Here is a 20,046-nt window from a genome sequence, read left to right as displayed (position 1 = left end):
ATGGTGGTTGTTCTCCTTTTTCTCTGGCGATGCCGGAGGACGATGATGGAAAACGATTCAGCAAGGCACAAGGTTCTCCATTCATGAAATTGTAGTTTTAATGGTTGCAGGTTCTTCGGTGCAAAATTGTAAAACACCTATGTATGTCCCATGTGGTGACCACGTATATACTCTGTGTATTATGTTCGTCGAACAAAATATGTATGGTTATTTCTCAAAAAGAAAAAGAAAAACTATCTCAGACGGTCCTCTGTTTCCCATCTTCTTCCTGTTCGATTCTCTACCTTGATTAGTTCGTTATACAGTGAGAAAAACGTTTTGGATATCTCTCAGAAGAACTCCTGACGAAACCTTCAATTTAGCCAGGTGCGCCTTAGTCTAGAACTGGTCAGCAAAGGTGCGCCTGCATGCAGCCAGGCCTGACCGGATTACATACTACGCGCGTCAAAGTAAAAACAATCCCTCCCCAATGTCGCCGTGCGGTGCAATGATCCACGCAGTACGTAGGCAAAACCAACACCAACACCAGAGACCCAACAGAACACCTCTCGTCCGCCCCGACGTGCGACGCAAGAATGGGAAAAAGCCAACGGTCTACGTTTAGTCGCTACCACCTCATCTATAAAGCACACCGCGTCCAAACATGCAAGCCTCACTTCAAACTTCACACGACACACACAAGCCGTTCGCGCGCTCCCTTCACCAATCGACCTCGAAGTCGACCACTATGGCACTCGCCATGGCCGCCGAGCTCCCGTTCTACCTGCTCCTCCTTCCCCTCGTAGCCATAGTCCCGCTCCTCTACTTGGCGGTGTCCCGCGGGAGGCCCGGCTCCGGCCGGCGGCTGCCCCCGTCGCCCTGGGCGCTGCCGGTGATCGGCCACCTGCACCACCTCGCCGGCGCGCTCCCGCACCGCGCCATGCGGGACCTCGCGCGCCGCCACGGCCCGCTCATGCTGCTCCGCTTCGGCGAGGTCCCCGTGGTGGTCGCCTCCTCCCCGGACGCGGCGCGGGAGATCATGAAGACCCACGACGTCACCTTCGCCACGCGGCCCATCAGGCCCATGCAGCGCCGCATCATGGAGGGCGCCGAGGGCCTCCTCTTCTCGCCCTACGGCGACGCGTGGCGCCAGAGCTCCTCAGCACCCACCGTGTCCACTCCTTCCGCCCCATCCGCGAGGACGAGATCGGCCACCTCCTCCGCTCCGTCGCGTCAGAGGCGTCGCCGGCGAGGCCGGTGAACCTGTCCGAGCGGATAGCGGCGTTCGTCGCGGACTCCTCTGTGCGTGCCATCATCGGCAGCCGGACGCCGAACCGCGACACGTTCCTGAGGCTGCTGGAGGAGGGGCTCAAGGTCATCCCTGGGATGAGCCTGCCGGACATTTTCCCGTCGTCGCGTCTCGCGATGCGCCTCAGCCGCGTGCCCGGACAGATCGAGCGTCGCCGTGGCGCCATGCTCGGTTTCATCAACACTATCATCGAGGAGCGCAAGAACAGAGACGCCGCCGCTACCAGCATCGAGGAACACGACGAGGACTTACTTGACGTGCTCCTGAGGCTCCAGAAGGACATGGACTCCCAGTATCCCCTCACCACTTTGAACATCAAAACCGTTATCATTGTGAGCTCTCTTTACAATCAACAAGAGCTGATGGCGGACCAAAACCTCCATAATGTTAGCAAATTCTTTAGGACTAGCATTAAACATCGACTCAATCTCGTAATTAGAACACCTCTTTAGAAGGGAAATCGGATACTAACCAGAATAAGCAGAGATCGCAAGCGAATAGCCCATGGCCACCAGCGTGAACGTGGCCAGCAATACGTAGAAGACGTCCAGAACGCCACCGGCACTAGAGGTGGCCGGCATGGGCAGCGGCTGGTCGATGTAGAAACCGTCGGCACAGCCTCGCGGTGGCCGATGGTGGAGATCGGTCTTCCAGCCCCTTAGCACGACTTTTGGATCGGGCAGTTGGGTCGATGGCACTCCTTCTGCTAGTTTTTCTTACGTGCTATCTTTCTACTTTTTATATCAAGTGCTGGGGTTGGGGACCGGGTCCAAAACCGTTGGTTTAGAGGCCTCCGATCAAGGCTCCTACGTGAAAAGGTATGGGGTCAAAACCTCCTGGTTTCTCTTGGGTTGTTATCTGAGATCAAGTTCCAACATTCTCCCCCTTGATTGTAAGGTTAACAAACATCATAAATCCGCTCGTAATAGAAATACCTACCAAAGTAAGGTGTCACAGTGACCTATCAGATGACACTGAACCTCAGTACTTATAGTATATCATTCTATCTTGAAACGGAAAACATAACACTTTATGGGAGTTGGATTATTCAACGGTCGTTATTTCCAGGATCAACAAGACTTTCCAACAACCCATGCTAGCAACATAATGATACATTGGGTGGTAAGTCTATGATAAACGGATCCGTAAAACATTCAGACGTACTCATACGCTCAACTTCAATAGCTTGATCCTGGACTCTATCTTTCACAACACGAAACATATTGTCAATGGTTTTGGCAGTGCCATTTGACTTGTTGTTACTCGCATAGAAAATTGCATGTTCATATTGCAGTAGGTGGTTTAGAAATGCTGTCTACCACCATCATTTCGGGAATAAAACTTATTTGACATACAACCTGCTCAACAGCCTCTTAGCATGCCACATGATAAATTGCATCATTACCGATGCCATCGGTGTCATTATGGAGCTTTTCCACGATATAGCTCCATACGCGAGGGTGGGGGTGTAACATAACGTGGAAACTTAATATCCACACACCTCGCAAAAACAATGTTTGAGTAACCTATGATATCGAGGTTACGATACTCAGTGAGCATGTAAACTTTAATGCCTTGATTTACTGCAAGACTTTTAGTTGGCTTTCCCAGTGGTCCGTTTCTGGGCTTACTTGTACATTTGCCAAGTATCCCCGATCATAAATAGGGCACATTCATACTTGAATACTTGTACTGCTTCTGACAGCTGAAGCATAGGTAAACAACATTATCTGATCAGTTCATAATGGTTCCTTGGACACTAAGATGCCCATTTTTTATGGCCCTTAACTTTAATAGCAGGTGAGACAGAGTACTAGTACATAATTATTTTTCTTTTGTACTCTACCGACGTATGTCATAATAATAAGACTTATACTCCTTTTGGACCAATATCTTGATGAAACTCAATACTAGCAAAGTATGAGGCATCACCAAGACTTGTACTCATAAATAGAAGATAGATATTTCTTGGCTCGCCAAGAATATTTCATCTTCACAAGGTAGTAAGCTTACTCCCCCTCAACTTATGGTATGAGTGTCTCAATGCTCGTCTTATTTCATAACTATATTTGAACAACATGCTTTATGTCAACTTTATCTTCATAACGAAATCTTATGGTTGAGTCATACATACATTTTAACCAAGGTAACACAAGAGCATGTTATAATAATAACACAAGCATCACAACAACTCACTAAGGAAACTCTATTGAGTTTCATTGGTCATTAGAGCTCATAATTTTCATCCTATATGGAAGCAAGGCACTAAGATGATCATTCACACACATTATCAAGCATAGAGAAATTGTTAAGGCTCAACATTAAGCCCCGCAATAGAAATTTCTTCTAAACTTACCTGATGCATATGAACAAAAATCTAACGAAGTTATCTTTAAGATTCATGTTCATACGCTCCAGGTTCCCTGATAAATCACTTTAGAAGATGGAAAAATAAATTCAAAAGTTTGATGGCAATCATCTCAGCTCTAAACCACAACACCGTTGGGCAGAAGATGGAAAAGAACTTCATGATTTGCAACTCATGATTATAAAATGACGTTGGTCAAAAAAATAACCATGAGCCACATGGTACTAACAAACTTGCCACTTGAGTGAAGTGTGACACATGATTACAAACGACGTTGGTCAGAAATATAACCACAAGTCACATCATAATCATCATTAGATTAGCAAGCTTGCCACTTTAAATCTTAATGTGTGCTTCATAGTTCTTATAAGGGAGCAAGTACATGTAATTCTTCTAAAAAGGAAGTAAGGACATTCATGTGATCTTTCAAACACTATAATAATTCATTCTCCAAAATAGGACTTCTTGTTGGTTCCATCCTACTCGGAGAATTTAATACATTCACCATTTCCCATATTCAATGAGACATTCCATTCCCCCTTTCGAAATGTGGTAAGCATGACCACAATTTCGACAAGGTCTCATTATTCACTTACATCATAAGAGTGCCATGGCACATTTATTACAAACAATACATTTATAAATATTCTCACCACATGGTAAGACCATCATCGAAAGGTTGCATTACGAAGAACAAAAGGTTCATATGAATAAACAAAATGTCTTCAAATGCTTTATTCTTTATTGTCCTCGTAGCAAAACTCCTTAAAGCCTATCTTTAATGGGTAAAACATCTTCAAAATGTTCCTCAATAAAGACAAAATACTAATTGGCATATGAAGGAGGTGGTATGTTTCATAATAAGAAATGAACATCGCTTTGACTTCTCCCACTTCATAGCTTTTAGGTCATAATATTCCTTCCCCTCAACGGAATTTACAATAGAAACTCTAGGAGCCTCTTCATATAGTGCACGATGAAGGTCAAAAATCTCCATCATGAATAGAGTCCTTCCCTTCCAATTTAAAGATTAGCCCTAGTCTTCAAATAAATGAACTCTACTTTATGGTCCATTGTTGAAAACAAGGGCAATTTTTTTTATGAGCATCATCATGAAACATCAAACATAATCTTGAATGATCTCAATCAAAAGAGGCTAATCATGTTCTAATATGTATCACCATTGGGTTGAAAAATGAAAAAAAAACACTCCGCATCCCAAAAAGTGGGACATGACAATAATCAACGTTGGTCGGAATACTGTCATATACCATAAAACATATGCTCAAATGAAATCTCTAATCAAAGCTTTATGTTTTGACTCCAGAAACTTAGAATCATAAAATGATCAGCGAACTTATGTGCTAAATTAATAGCCATATAATTAACATAAAGTACCAATAAATGATGCAATCCAGTGTGTTATCAGACACATGAACTTATAATTTATCACTGGTCATCTTGCATTAAACTTGACATTATAATTTCAATAACATCAACAAAATATGTCAAGTTTATGATTAAAAACTTCAGTTACATGATAACAAAACTATCATTCTTTTAAACATTCTCATCATGGCATTTAACAGAGTAGACAACAGATTGACATCCTCATTGACAATGACACCATAACATTCTGCAAACAAAATTTGGAAATTGCACCGTGTTTTCACCAAATAATAACATTTGGTGAACTTTTAATTGTCAACAATTGAGAAAACATGACCATGATATCACATTAAAACTATCTAGACATCCTTATTTAGAGAATCATCCCGCTGAGTTTTCATCACCTTTTATGAGTGCATGCCAAAGGACAAAAAAATGCACATGGCATAATACTTTAACATCATGTCTCGTCATTATTAGGCTGCATAGTGCGTTGCGGAAAAACGAACCACACAACCAGTAATTAACATTTTCTTTAGGGTGGCCTCAGCCCATTAGAGATGATCACAACATAAATCTCATGCTACAAAATAAAATTTTGAAAAAAGATGTCCATAAAAAATGCTATAATTTTTTTTTGAAACAAACTTTAAAGAGTCACACATAATCATGCTCAAAATCAAGGTCATCTCATAATGTTCGTAACTCAACATTGAAATGCTATAAAAATGGCATCAACATTAATCTTGTAGCACTATACCCCCCCTTCAAATTCAAACATTTCCCGATATAAACAGTGCATACAACATTATTTGAAAATTTGTAAACTTCATAAATAGCACTGAAAAAAAAGTCTAACTAGTTCATCTTACAAATGGACCACATCAGTCTCATATTAAATATCAATTTACAATACTAATCCTCAGCATTTGTTGATATTTAAAATGATATTCCACATTAAATGACACAAAAAGACATTAATAAAACATGTCAAAAGAATCTGAATAAAATTTCTAGTTGGTTCCATTTTATTCAGAAAACATGTTAAACATAAAATCAGGCACTTTAAATCTTTTTAAACAGTGCAAAAAACATTTTAAGCATTACAAAATATAATAGCACTTAATTAAAAAAGACTTAAATTCGGCTCAAAAGCGCTTGCGGCCCATCAGGAAATTCCGCCCGAGCGGGGCGTTAGATAAAATAAAAGCAGCCATAGGCCTAATCAAAACTTGAGTCGGGGCCCTTAGAAGAAGTTGGTCCATTAGGCTCCCGTGGTCCATTTACTTCCCCGCATTGATCCCCTCCGTCAGATCAAATCGAACGGCCAGGAATCGGCGCAGTCGGAACAAAATTGTCGGCCCGTCTAACCCTAATCCCCATTCATTCCCTCCTCCCCCGATTTCCCCGCGGCGAGCGAGTGCGGCGGCGCTGCCGCCGATTGTGACGCGCGCCCATCACCACGGCGACGCGGTGGGCTTGTTCGCCGGCGCGCGCGTGCATCGACGAGACGGTGCGCGCGGCGTCGTCGAACTCGCCCTCTCCGCGTCGTGCGCGTGGTCTTTTTTGTGGAGCTGGTGGAGGTGAATTGCCGTTGGCCATGAAAAAAAAGGGGATGGCGGTAAAGCGCGGCATGGAAGCCGCACTTGCTCGTCGTCCATTAGGCTGGGAAGCGCCGGAAAACATGATGTGTGGTTGTACGCCGGCGTTCCGGCCGCCATAAAGTACGCCGGTGCCGCGTGATTTGAGGAGGTGACGACGGCGCACATGCCACTCCGGCCATGTGCTTCTAGTCCATCAGTTCGGCAGCGACCAAGAGATTGTGGTGCTGCGGGCGTTAAGTTTGCGCACATCGGCTATTGCCATGGCACGGAGGCTGCGCGGCCCGACGCACATATATAGGTAAGTCTTGATCTTCAATCTGGGGATTTTATTGCTTTCGGATTTCGAAAAATCGGGGATTTGGGTTTCATAAAATTGGGTAAAATTTGGGATTTCTGCAATTCGCTATTCACCTCCTTCTAATTGCTTAAACAGGCCTTAACATCCTAATTACATTAACTTAATCTCAAAACATCAGCAGTATTCCACAAACCATAACAGAACTGTACATGATCATGTTTTAGCCCTAACCCGTATCAACTAGACCTTAACCTTAAGAAATTGACCATAAACAAGGGTCACTAATTTAGGATAATTAAACCTTTAACATGCACTTATCTTAAAACAGAGAACATCAGGACTTACACAAGATCATTAACTTAAAAACATCATGAAAACCTGATTAGGGTTCTAACTGAGATTAACTAGCTCATGATACCAATGTTAGCAAATTCTTTAGGACTAGCATTAAACATCGACTCAATCTCGTAATTAGAACACCTCTTTAGAAGGGAAATCGGATACTAACCAGAATAAGCAGAGATCGCAAGCGAATAGCCCATGGCCACCAGCGTGAACGTGGCCAGCAATACGTAGAAGACGTCCAGAACGCCACCGGCACTAGAGGTGGCCGGCATGGGCAGCGGCTGGTCGATGTAGAAACCGTCGGCACAGCCTCGCGGTGGCCGATGGTGGAGATCGGTCTTCCAGCCCCTTAGCACGACTTTTGGATCGGGCAGTTGGGTCGATGGCACTCCTTCTGCTAGTTTTTCTTACGTGCTATCTTTCTACTTTTTATATCAAGTGCTGGGGCTGGGGACCGGGTCCAAAACCGTTGGTTTAGAGGCCTCCGATCAAGGCTCCTACGTGAAAAGGTATGGGGTCAAAACCTCCTGGTTTCTCTTGGGTTGTTACCTGAGATCAAGTCCCAACACATATCACATAAACGAGGGCATAATGTTTACTTACTTTGCTTCTTTTGCAGGACATGTTTGCTGCTGGCAGCGAGACCTCGTCCACGATGATCCAGTGGGCGATGGCCGAGCTGATGCGTAACCCGACGGTGATGCAGAAGGCGCAAGAAGAGGTCCGGAGAGAGCTCGCCGGCCACGACAAGGTGACGGAGGATGGCCTGACGAACCTGCACTACCTGCAGCTCGTCATCAAGGAGACGCTCCGGCTGCACCCCGCGGCGCCGCTGCTCCTGCCGCATGAGTGCCGCAGCCCGTGCGAAGTGCTCGGGTTCGACGTGCCCCAGGGCGCGATGGTGCTCGTGAACGCGTGGGCAATCGGCAGGGATCCGGCGCACTGGGATGCGCCGGAGGAGTTCATACCGGAGAGGTTCCAGGAACAAGGTGGCATGGGCGGCAGAGACTTCAAGGGAACGGACTTCGAGTTCGTGCCGTTCGGCGCTGGCAGGAGGATGTGCCCCGGCATGTCGTTCGGTCTGGCCCACGTCGAGCTCGCGCTGGCGGGGCTGCTGTTCCACTTCGACTGGCAGCTGCCGGAGGGGATGGCCCCCGAGGAGATGGACATGACCGAGGCGGCCGGGATCACCACGCGCCGGCGGTCTGACTTGTTGGTGATTTGCATCCCACGTGTCCCAGTGTCGATGGAGTATGTACGGTATGGATAATGTTGTCTTGCCTGATAACTTGTGAAGTGGCGACCTTTTTCCGTTCAGTGTGTCACATATATATGGTTATGGCAACCTTATATCTACATGTAACAGTTGCGGGTGGCTAATCTCTTAATTAGTGTGGGTGTGAAGTTTAAACTATACTTTTGTTCGCATCTCTTGTACTTGTGTTCTGCCTTTATATAAACTAGATGACACCCCGCACGTTGTTGCAGAAACTCTTAGTACTACACATATGATAATACATAATCAAATAACTTTGTTTGCACAATAGAGATAGCCTTAATATGAAAATTACTAAGAAACACAATACTTGGACTATAATTATGATCAAAGAAAAAAAATCTGAATTATGTGGTAAGTTCTCTACTAAATGTAGTGAAATGACATTAGTAATTTCATATGAGTAAATGATTTTCCACATCTACATAGTTGTTATGACATCAACAAAGATGAAAACTAAAACCGGAGATAGGCATCGTAGTAGCTTGCTAGACTTGATGGCGAGAGATGGAGCTCCAATATCGAAATAAGAACAAAATCAATTAAGATCATCTAAACAAAAGAGTCCCTTAGATAATAGTATGAGACTTACACATAGCTAAATACCAATCCAAATTATCCATGTAGTTAAAAACGCCAACCACATGCAACCAACTAACCATATGAGGTATTCTCTTAGTGAGGTTCACACAGTGGACATGTGGTTTGTATATTCAAGATTCAGCTTGCTTCTATACAACACACAGGGGAGAAACGAAATTCAGCTTGTACATATCAAGAACATTGGTTGACACAGGAACATTCAGCTTGTACACACCTGTATTGTTGGTTTGCTCGCACCATTCCCCACCGGTGGTAGATCGCTGATTTTATCCAGACAGCTATGGGGTAAAAAGGAGTCCCTGTAGCCATGCTCTTGGCATCTACATATCATTTGCCTCCTAAATTGATTTTGAGCTTGGAGCTGGTGAAGAAATGCATCAGTTCAGGCAGTCAGGTGGAAGAGTCTCCCCAGGTGCATGAGCCTAGATGAACATTGCCTCTAAAATCCCGAGTCAAAGCTATGAACATGCACAGAGGTTTAGAACATTTGGAAGTGAAATAATGTCATTGCACACTGAAGGGAAAACAGAGAAGTGCAAGTGTGTCAAGCAGCACCTTATCCCATCTCCAGGAATGATGCTAGTGTGGTTTTTTCCTTTGTTGAATGAAACGAAGCTCCTAACGTTTTCCAAAGGAAGAACCTAGTGCCGAAGTACTCTGCAAAGTACAGGAATGCAAAAACACTTGGTGCTGAACTTCGTTACATGGACTCTGATTGGATCCGTTCGTCCCAGAAAAGCTCATCTGAAAAATAGAATTTACATCAATCCTTTAATAATAGTAATAGTCGCAAAAGATGCACAAAGTGTCAGGCAACATTGCAGATTATTAAAAAATCATGAACCATTCCTTGGTATATGGTAGAGGCAATGTTGGGAATTTAGACACTCGATCTCTCAATCACAGAGAAGACAGGTTTTTTGCGTCGCGTGCAAACTTGCGACCTTTTCACGTTTTTCTTTCAGCTATTTATTCTGTTACAACGGGAAAGAGGCAGGTAGCGATCCTAACTACGCGCCACGATCCGCCGGACTCGCGCCATCCCACGAGAGCTGATCATGTCTCCTACGCTACCTGCGAGGCCACCGGGTCGATCGTGGTGACCACGTCCAACCGGCCCAAGCTAGCTACTTGCACGGCGCGCACATGTCGCGGCTCATGCGTTTCTGTTTATTTGACAGAGAAACAAACTGGCCTAAGCACAACGACTAGATTAGCTAACAAATCACCCCCCTAATCTTGACGTTGGCAAATTATTTCAACCATACCGATCCTCTTCTTCAGCTCCTGAAAGATGAGACGTCCAAGTGCCTTCGTCAGAGAATCAGCCAGTTGATCACTAGTTCTGACGTAGTCGATGTAGATTCGCCCCTGCTCCACACACTCACGAATGAAGTGGTACCTGATCTCTATGTGTTTACTGCGATCGTGGAACACAGGGTTCTTCACCAGGGAAATCGCCGACTTGTTGTCGACGAGAAGCTTCGGCAGAACGGCCTCCTTGTTCAACATCTCGCCAAGTAGCCGCGCCAGCCAAATACCCTGACACGCAGCGGTGGTGGTGGCCATGTACTCTGCCTCGCACGATGAGATCGCCACCACCCTTTGCTTTTGGGACTGCCAGCTCACCGGGCTCTTGCCGAGGAGGAAGATCACCCCCGTCGTGCTCTTCCTGTCGTCCGTGTCCCCGGCGTGATCCGAGTCGCTGTAGCCGGTTAGCCGCAGCTCCCCCCCGCCGCGCTCATATGCGCAGCCGTGGTCCAGTGTCCCCGCTACGTACCGCAGAAGGTGCTTTACGGCAGCGTAGTGGTCGGAGGCAGGCTTCTCCATGAACCTGCTCAAGTACCCTACTGCAAACGTAATGTCGGGTCTTGTGTGTACCAGATACCTCAGCCCGCCGATGATGCTACGATACTTGGTCTTGTCCACCGGGGCCGCGGCGCTCTCCTTGCTCAATTTGAGCCGAGCCTCCATGGGAGTGTTGCAAGGGTTGCAGTCCTCCATGCCCGCACGCTCCAGCAGCCGCTTGGCATAGGCCGCCTGCCCGAGCACGATCCGGTCGCACTCCTGGCTCACCTCGATCCCGAGGTAGTAGTTGAGCTTGCCCAAATCGCTCATGCGGAACAGCCTGGTCATTTGCTGCTTGAAGACGTCGATCTCTGATGTGGCCGCGCCGGTGATGATGAGGTCATCTACGTAGACTCCGACGATGAGGAGGGAGCCGCCTGTGCCGCGTCGGTACACCGCGTGCTCTGACGGGCAGCGCTCGAAGCCCAGCGCGCAGAGGCTCTCGTCCAGCTTTGCGTTCCAGGCCCTCGGCGCCTGGCGGAGCCCATAGAGTGCCTTGCGGAGGCGCAGCACTTTGTCTTCCTGACCGGCCACAGCGTACCCCGGCGGCTGCTGCACGTAGACTTCTTCGAGCAAATCCCCGTTCAGGAATGCGGACTTGACGTCCATGTGATGAACCTGCCAGCCGTGGTGCGCCGCGAGTGCGATGAGCACACGCACCGAGTCCATTCTCGCGACTGGTGCAAAAACTTCCTCGAAGTCGATGCCCTGCCGCTGGACATAGCCTTTTGCCACCAAGCGCGCCTTGTGCTTCACCACGGCGCCACGAGCGTCCTTCTTCAGTTTATAGACCCATCTCAGGCCGATCGGACGGTGACCAGGTGGGAGCTCGCTCAGCTCCCAGGTGTTGTTGGCGATTATACTCTGCATTTCTTCGTCCATTGCTGTGCGCCATCCCTGATCCCTCTCTGCCTCAGTGAACGAGGCCGGCTCCTCGCCCGCGAGCAGGCACAGGTCGCTGTCGCTGTAGACGGCCTCCACCTCCTCCGTCGTGTCCCACACGTTCTCAAGGGTGCGGTACCGGCGCGGCGCCTCCGCGCCGGCAGGTGCTTCCGACGCACCGGTGGGTGGTGAGACGAATTCAACGCCCGTTGGTGTCGAGATGGGCGTTCCGTACGTCGGGGAGGCAGGTGAGGGCGCGCAGGTCGCGCTCTGTGGCGTGGATGGCTCGGTAGTGGGCGTGGGCACCGCATCATGCGTGCCAGGGGAAGCATGCACCGGCTCTGCCCGGGCGCCAGCAGGCACCAGCTCGATGGTGAAGACGTCCATGCCGACGCTCTGTCCTTCTACCACAGAGCTCGTCCCATGATGCACTCTCGTCGAACACGACGTCGCGCGAGACATGAGCTCGCCCGAAGGGTGGGTGATAGACACGGTAAGCCGCTGATCCAGGCTCGTACCCGAGGAACACCATGGGCACACTCCGGTCGTCCAACTTCTTCACGTTCGGGCGTGTCACCTTCACGTGAGCGACGCACCCAAAGGTACGAAAGTGCTGGACACTTGGCCGGCTCCCACACCACGCCTGGTATGGGGTCATGCCGGTCACGCTCTTGGTTGTCGCCCTGTTGAGTAGGTGCACCGCAGTCGTCACGGCTTCGCCCCAGAAGCGAGCCGGAACACCCTTGGCCTTGAGCAAGCACCTTGCCATGCCGACGATCGTCTGGTTACGGCGTTCGACCACGCCGTTCTGCTGCGGCGTGTATGGGGCGGTGAGCTGCCGGTGCACCCCCAATTCCGCGAAGAACTCCCCAAGGCTGGTGGAGTTGAATTCACCCCCACGATCGGTGCGCAGAGTCTTGAGACGGTGGCCGGACTCGCGCTCTGCTGCTGCCTGGAACTGACGGAGCGCCGCTTCCGCCTCGTCCTTCGTCGTGAGCAGCCGCAGCCACATGAAGCGACTCTTGTCGTCGACGAGCAGGAGGAAATACCGCTTCCCTCCCGGCATAGCAGGGGAGATCGGCCCGCACAGATCCGCGTGCACAAGCTCGAGCACCTCCCCGGCGCGGTTCAGTGCTTGGCGAGGGAAAGGAGCTCGACGGTGCTTCCCTGCCAGGCATGCCTCGCAGACGCGGTCCACCTCGTCGAGGAGGGGCAGACCGTGCACCATGTTGCCCCGTGAGAGCGAACGGAGCGCCTAGAATCCGATGTGGCCGTAGCGCGCGTGCCACAGCCATGCTTCGTCGCCAGCGTGCATTGCAAGGCACACTGGTCGCGCCAGGTTCAGGCGCAGTACGTACAGGCGTCCGTGGTCTCGCTGCACACGCGCGACTAGCCGCCCGTTCGGGTCGCACAGCGTGAACTCGCCGTGGCGAATGTGCGCGTTGTAGCCACTCTCGTCCAGTTGCCCTATGCTGACGATGTTGCTGCACAACCTGGGCATATAGTACACCTCCGACAGAATGAGATGCTCACCGTTGAGGCATTGGAAGAGGACGGTTCCTCTCCCCTCGATCTGCACCGTAGACCCGTCCCCCAGCTTCACCGCGCCGCGCACACCACAGTCCAGCTCGGAAAAGATCTCGCGCCGGCCGGACATGTGGTTGCGCGCGCCTGTGTCCAGGAACCAGGCCGTGTCGCACTCTCCTCCGTTCGGCACCGTGCGCGCCTGCGAGTGCTCCTCGTTGAGCAGGACGTGCTCCACGGGCGTCTCCGTGGGTGCGGTGAGCTCGCACAGACTCGCCAGGAGGAGCGTGAACTCCTCGGTGCCGCCCTCCGCAAGGTGGACCTGCTCCTTGCGCTCGCACCTGGGCTCGGTGCAGTCGCGCGAGAAGTGCCCCATGTGGTTGCAGTTGTAGCATTTTACTTTGCTCATGTCACGGCCGCCACCGCGGCCACCGGAGCCACCGCCCCGTCGCCCCTGGTTCCTGCCGCGGCCGCCTCCTCGGCCGCCGCCACCGTTGGCGTTGGCTCCGCCAGAGCCCTGTCCAGACTCGCGCCCCTTCTTGCGCGCCTCCCACTGCTGTTCGGTGAGGAGGAACTGTCCGCTGCCCTGGGTCGCCGCGGGCGCCGCGCATCGCTCCTCGGCGGTGCGCAGCCGCCCGATCAACTCCTCGACCGAGACCGTACTCAGGTCCAGAAGGGTCTCAATCGCCACTGCGATCTGCGCGTATCGGGGAGGAACAACACGTAATAGTTTCTGCACGACGCGTACCTCCTCGACGGTGTCGCCGAGCATGCGTAGTTGGTTGACGAGGCCGGTGATGCGCATGCCGAAAGCGTCAAGGGACTCGCCGTCGTGGAAGGCGATCTGCTCGAAGTCCATGCGAAGACGTTGCACGGTGGCCTCACGCACACGATGTACGCCCATCCGCATCACCTTGATCGTGTCCCAGGCCGCCTTGGCCATCTCCTTGACGACGATGGAGCCGAGCATCTCCGGCGGAACGGCTCGGAGAAGAACGCCGAGCGCCGACTTGTCGTCGCGTACGTGCTGCGCGTTGCCCTCGATCGCATCCCAGAGCCCCCAGGACTCCAGATGGACCTTCATCACCAGCGACCACTCGATGTAGTTGGTCGAGGTGAGGGTCGGGAACGTGGTGCCGGCTCCCGGCACAAACGGCGCGCGCTCCGTGGCCGCCGCCTGGTGGATCACCACCTGCCGTTCCCGCCTCACGCGGCTCCGCCCGCGGCTGCGCTACCGTGGTGGAGTCGCTGAGCGCGCCAGCCCGCCCCCGCCTGCGTTGGGGGCCGCCGCCGCCGCTCCGTCCGGGTGTTCTCTGTGATCGGACATGGCCAGGATCGCCAAAACCGAGGCTCTGAATACCACTTGTTGGGAATTTAGACACTCGATCTCTCAATCACAGAGAAGACAGGTTTTTTGCGTCGCGTGCAAACTTGCGACCTTTTCACGTTTTTCTTTCAGCTATTTATTCTGTTACAACGGGAAAGAGGCAGGTAGCGATCCTAACTACGCGCCACGATCCGCCGGACTCGCGCCATCCCACGAGAGCTGATCGTGTCTCCTACGCTACCTGCGAGGCCACCGGGTCGATCGTGGTGACCACGTCCAACCGGCCCAAGCTAGCTACTTGCACGGCGCGCACATGTCGCGGCTCATGCGTTTCTGTTTATTTGACAGAGAAACAAACTGGCCTAAGCACAACGACTAGATTAGCTAACAGGCAATCAGATCCCGTCTTCTTCCTCTCCGACAACACGCCATGCCGACCGGCTCGTCAGCATGTCGATGAGCAGCCGAAAGACCCTTGGTGGTGCTGCGACGGTGCAGATTGAGTGTGAAGCTGCTGCGACCGGGAAAGCCGATGCAGATGGTCGAAAGTGGCCGGCCAGGCGAAGCCAATGGGGGAAGGGGGAGGGGGCACCGGGGAGGCGACGGGTGTCGGTGACGCGTCGAGCGTGCCGAGGCGCTGTCCAGGCACGACGTCGAGGTCGGGCGAAGCTGAGGCCGGGCACCATGCGGGTCCCTAACGACACACTGTGGGCGTGCGGCAGCGCTGTGCAAGAACGATGTCGTGGTGCGCCGTCGAGATGGATTTTGCAGCGACGACTCGATTAAGAATAGGATTCTTTTTGAGCGGTATTAAGAATAGGATATGAGGTGTGGAGATCGAACAGCCGGGTCTTGTGGGCTTTTTGGTTACTTCGCCTGTTTAGAAGACGGAAGAGCAACCTTAAGAAAAGAAGACGGAAGAGCAAACGAACCTGGGAAGGCAGCGCAATAGCCCATCACACGTGTGGGCCATGTGGTACTAAATAAAGTTGTATCACACGATTTTTCCCTAAAAACAAAGTTGTATGATGTATCACATCATTTGCTGGATCTTTTTTCAAAAGTGGTATGTGTGGACCATGGATGATGATGTTGATAGGTTGCATGTCAAGAAAAATAGGTTAGTGGGGATGAACTATTTAGATATTATAGATTATAGATATGGTACGCCTAGCGTACTCTAAAAAAATCATAAAAAGATCTATTCTGAAGTTATTGTATGTAATGTAATTTACCCACGGGCAAGGCTTAAAGTCACCCTCTCTCTGAAGATGTTTGCCTGTAGACATACATTACTTGTATTTATAATACTTTTATTGTTAGATACATCTATATCTAAACAAATGGAGGGACTAAAAATCAGTCGACTGATTTCTATCCAAGTCTCAGTCAATCCCTCCATTGAATATTTTTTAGGCTTGCTTTTTTTAGGGGTAAAGCCAACTTTATTAATCAAACACCACAAAAAGTGGGATACGTGTAAGAGTAGTGATATATTGCTCTGTATTACTGTGGCGATTACAAGCAGGAGTACACGAATTGGGGAGGAACAGGGAAGGAAGATGAACTAGGTTTCGTGCCGCCGCCGGTTCGGTGATCCACTGGATGGCCTCGTCTTCGGTCGGGGTGGTATAAGTACCCGGGGGCTGTTGGGCTCACTTCATCCACTGTGGGCCGGTGATGAGTGATCTGGGCTTCTTCTCCCTGGTGGGCCGCTGGGCAGCGACTGGGTCGCTGCCGGTTGGGTCCTCCTTGTCAGGTGCATGGTTGATGCGTGTAGAGCTGGGGCGCTGACATCCCCTCCTCCTTGCGACGAGGCTTGCCCCCAAGCCTTTGCTGTTGGGAATCGAGCTTGCAGTGCTGCTTTATCCTCCCAAGTGTCACTGAAGGCCGACTCGTCGGACCAGCGGACGCGGACTTGCTCGATCATGGCATCGTTCTTCTTGCGCCAACGATGCTGAAGGACTACAACTGGCACGACAGGTGCATCAGTATGGCGTGGAATGGTTGGGTTGGGCGGCGTACCCGGTCGAAGACAGTGGCGCAGCTGAGACACGTGGAAGACCGAGTGAACTTGTGAGTATGGAGGGAGTTCCAGCTTGTATGCAACATCATTGATCTTGGCGATGACTTGGTATGGTCCATAGTACTTGAACGCCAGCTTATGGTTGGCTCGCCGGGCGATGGAGGTTTGAATGTATGGTTGGAGCTTGAGGTAAACCAAATCGCCCACCTTGAAGGTACCAGGTAATCGCCGCTTGTCTGCCTGGGCCTTCATGTGCTGCTGTGATCTATTTAGGTGTTGTTGAAGCAGGTCCTGCACCACTGCACGTTCATCCAACCAAGAGTGGAGTGCCGGGATTGTGCACTCAGAGGTAGGGTGTGTTCGAAGCTTGCACCACACGTATTTTGCTGGGCTCCATGGCTACCCCGTCGCCGCTGATGATGCAACCAAGATAGGACAGTTGCTGTTGGCCGAATTCGCATTTGGAGCGCTTAACCTTCCAATGATCTCTGCGCAACAGCTCGAGGACTTGCTTGAGATGGCCAACATGTTCTTCCCAAGTCTTGCTAAATACCAAGATGTCGTCGAAGAACAAGAGGACACAGTGCCGGAGGAGTGGGTGTAGTGTTTCTGTTACAGCACCGATGAACGTGGCTGGCCCGCCCGCCAATCCGAATGACAAAACCTTGAATCCATAATGCCCCGAGTGTGTTTGAAATGCCATCTTGAACTCCTCACCCTCAGCCAGCCGTATCTGATGGTAGCCGACTCGAAGGTCGAGCTTTGAGAACCACCTAGCTCCGTGGATTTCATCGAGTAGCTCTTCAATCACTGGTATAGGAAACTTGCTGATACGGGTCATGGCATTGAGGTGGCGGTAGTCGATGCATAACCGCCAAGTCCCATCCTTCTTCTTGATTATAATGGCAGGCGAAGAGAAGTTTCTCTGGCTGCATTGGATCACACCGGACTGGAGCAATTCCGCCACTTGACGCTCAATCTCCGTCTTGTGCTCAGGCTTGTGCCGATAAGGTCGGACGTTGATAGGTTGCGCCGGGGACTAGGGGTATAATATGGTCACAGGTGTGGCGGGGTGGAAGCCCTGAAGGTTCACCGAATACATCGTCGAATTCAGCTAGGAGTTGTTGCATCTCAGGTGGTTCTGTTGGAGTGCCTGTTGGCCCTTCCTCAAGCTGGTACAGGATGATGACATGTAACAGGTAGCCTTGGCGATGCAGATTCTGAAGTTGGACTCTGTTGATCACATGGAAAGTGGTGGAATTGGCTTCGTGAACGAACAAGTGAGCTCGTCCCATTGGTGTGGGAAACTGAATGTACTTCACCTTCCAATCGACTGTCATGGGGCTATGTTGCTCCAACCAATCCATGTCGAGGATAGCGTCGTATGTGCCAAGAGGAAGTATCTTCATGTCGGTGACGAAATCGTGGCCTTGAGAGGACCATTGGAAGGCTGGAATGGATGCAGTGCATGTCAGCTCGCCCCCATCTGCCACATGGACACAACACGGTTGCTTGAGGGGAGTGGCGCCGTTCAACTGTTATGCTAACTTCTGGTCGATGAAGGATGTAGAACTGCCACTGTCGATGACAACACCTCCTGCCCTTGCATAGTGGCGAGAAGTTGGAACGCTTTGGACGAGACACCACCGTCCAACGCGGAGCATGAGATGGCCATGGCTGTGTCACACGACGGAGCGGGAGCTCTGCTATCCTCTTGGTTGTCGTCAATGTCGAAGAGCTCCAACATCTCCTCCATGACGTGAAGGTGGACCGTAGTCGGGCAGGTGTGGTCGTGCCCCTAGCGTTCTCCGCATTTGAAGCAGAGGCCACGGTCCCAACGATAATCACGCAACGCCTTCACCTTGGATGTGTCAGCGCGCGCCTCCTCTGTCCCCCGATGATCAGTGGCCCCTGACTGAGGAGCGATGCGCGGTGGAGGTGGAGGAAGTGGGAGTGCCATGCTTGGCCTTGGAGCTGACTCGGGTGGCCGCGGTAATGCGCCAAATGCACCATCAGCCACTTCTTCTTGCAGTAAGGCGAGGGCACAAGCCGTGTCCAGGTCCGGTGGTCGCTGGACCCGGACCACCGCCAGGATGTCCTTCCTCAGCCCCTCCACAAATCGAGTGCGGAAATAAAATGGATGCATAGTGTCATAATAGGAACTCAAGTGATTTATAATCAATTCAAACTTCTCAATGTAATCAGCAACCGATGTAGTTTGCCGGACAGTGTAAAACTCTCGGATCAGCATCTGATGCCGATCACGGCCGAACCGCATACACAGGTGTGCAGTGAAAGAATTCCAGTCAAATTCAGAGAGGCGTTTTTGGATCGGTTGAAGCCAAATGGATGCCGGACCAGAAAAATTCAAAGCAGCCATAGGTACCCAGAATGACTGTGTGATCCCAAACATGGTGAAATACTGCTCACAGAGCGTTTTCCACAAGTTGGGATTCTCTCCAGAGAACTGCAGTAAGGAAATAGATAGATGCGCTTGCTCGAGACCGGTGAGGAGCTGGCTGGCATGCGCGAATGTAGAGAGCACGCTGGGAGAGGGGGGAGGGTCATACTGACCGTTTGTCTTGAGCGGTGGGGGCATCTGGAATGGCACCCTCGATGGCCCATGCCTGGAGGAGGGGCTCAAGGTCATCCCTGGGATGAGTTTGCCAGACATTTTCCCTTCGTCACGTCTCGCCATGCGCCTCAGCCGCGTGCCCGGACAGATCAAGCGTCCCGTGCCGCCATGCTCGGTTTCATCGACACTATCATCAAGGAGCGCGAGAACAGAGACACCGCCGTTACCGGCATCGAGGAACACGACGAGGACTTACTTGACATGCTCCTGAGGCTCCAGAAGGACATGGACTCCCAGTATCCTCTCACCACCTTGAACATCAAAACCGTTATCATTGTGAGCTCTCTTTACAATCAACAAGAGTTGATGGACCAAAACCTCCGCATCACATGAGCGAGGGCATAATGTTTACTTACTTTGCTTCTTTTGCAGGACATGTTTGCTGCTGGCAGCAAGACCTCGTCCACGATGATCCATTGGGCGATGGCCGAGCTGATGCGTAACCCAACGGTGATGCAAAAGGCGTGAGAAGAGATTCGGAGAGAGCTCGCCGGCCACGACAAGGTGACGGAGGATGGCCTGAGGAACCTGCACTACCTGTAGCTTGTCATCAAGGAGACGCTCCGGCTGCACCCCGCGGCGCCGCTGCTCCTGCCGTGAGAGTGCCGCAGCCCGTGCGAGGTGCTCAGGTTC

At 50.9% G+C, this 20,046-nt stretch overlaps 2 pseudogenes; both read left to right on the top strand.

Annotated features, from left to right (window-relative positions):
* The first annotated feature begins 739 nt into the window (after positions 1–739).
* LOC123136866 (desmethyl-deoxy-podophyllotoxin synthase-like) lies at positions 740–8,779 on the top strand (annotated as a pseudogene).
* Positions 8,780–17,989: 9,210 nt separating this feature from the next.
* LOC123139150 (desmethyl-deoxy-podophyllotoxin synthase-like) overlaps positions 17,990–20,046 on the top strand; it is a 2,432-nt pseudogene continuing 375 nt past the window's right edge.

Source organism: Triticum aestivum, chromosome 6B (assembly GCF_018294505.1).
Source record: "Triticum aestivum cultivar Chinese Spring chromosome 6B, IWGSC CS RefSeq v2.1, whole genome shotgun sequence".
NCBI classification, from domain to species: Eukaryota; Viridiplantae; Streptophyta; class Magnoliopsida; order Poales; family Poaceae; genus Triticum; species Triticum aestivum.
This window is presented reverse-complemented; position numbering and strand designations above follow the sequence as displayed.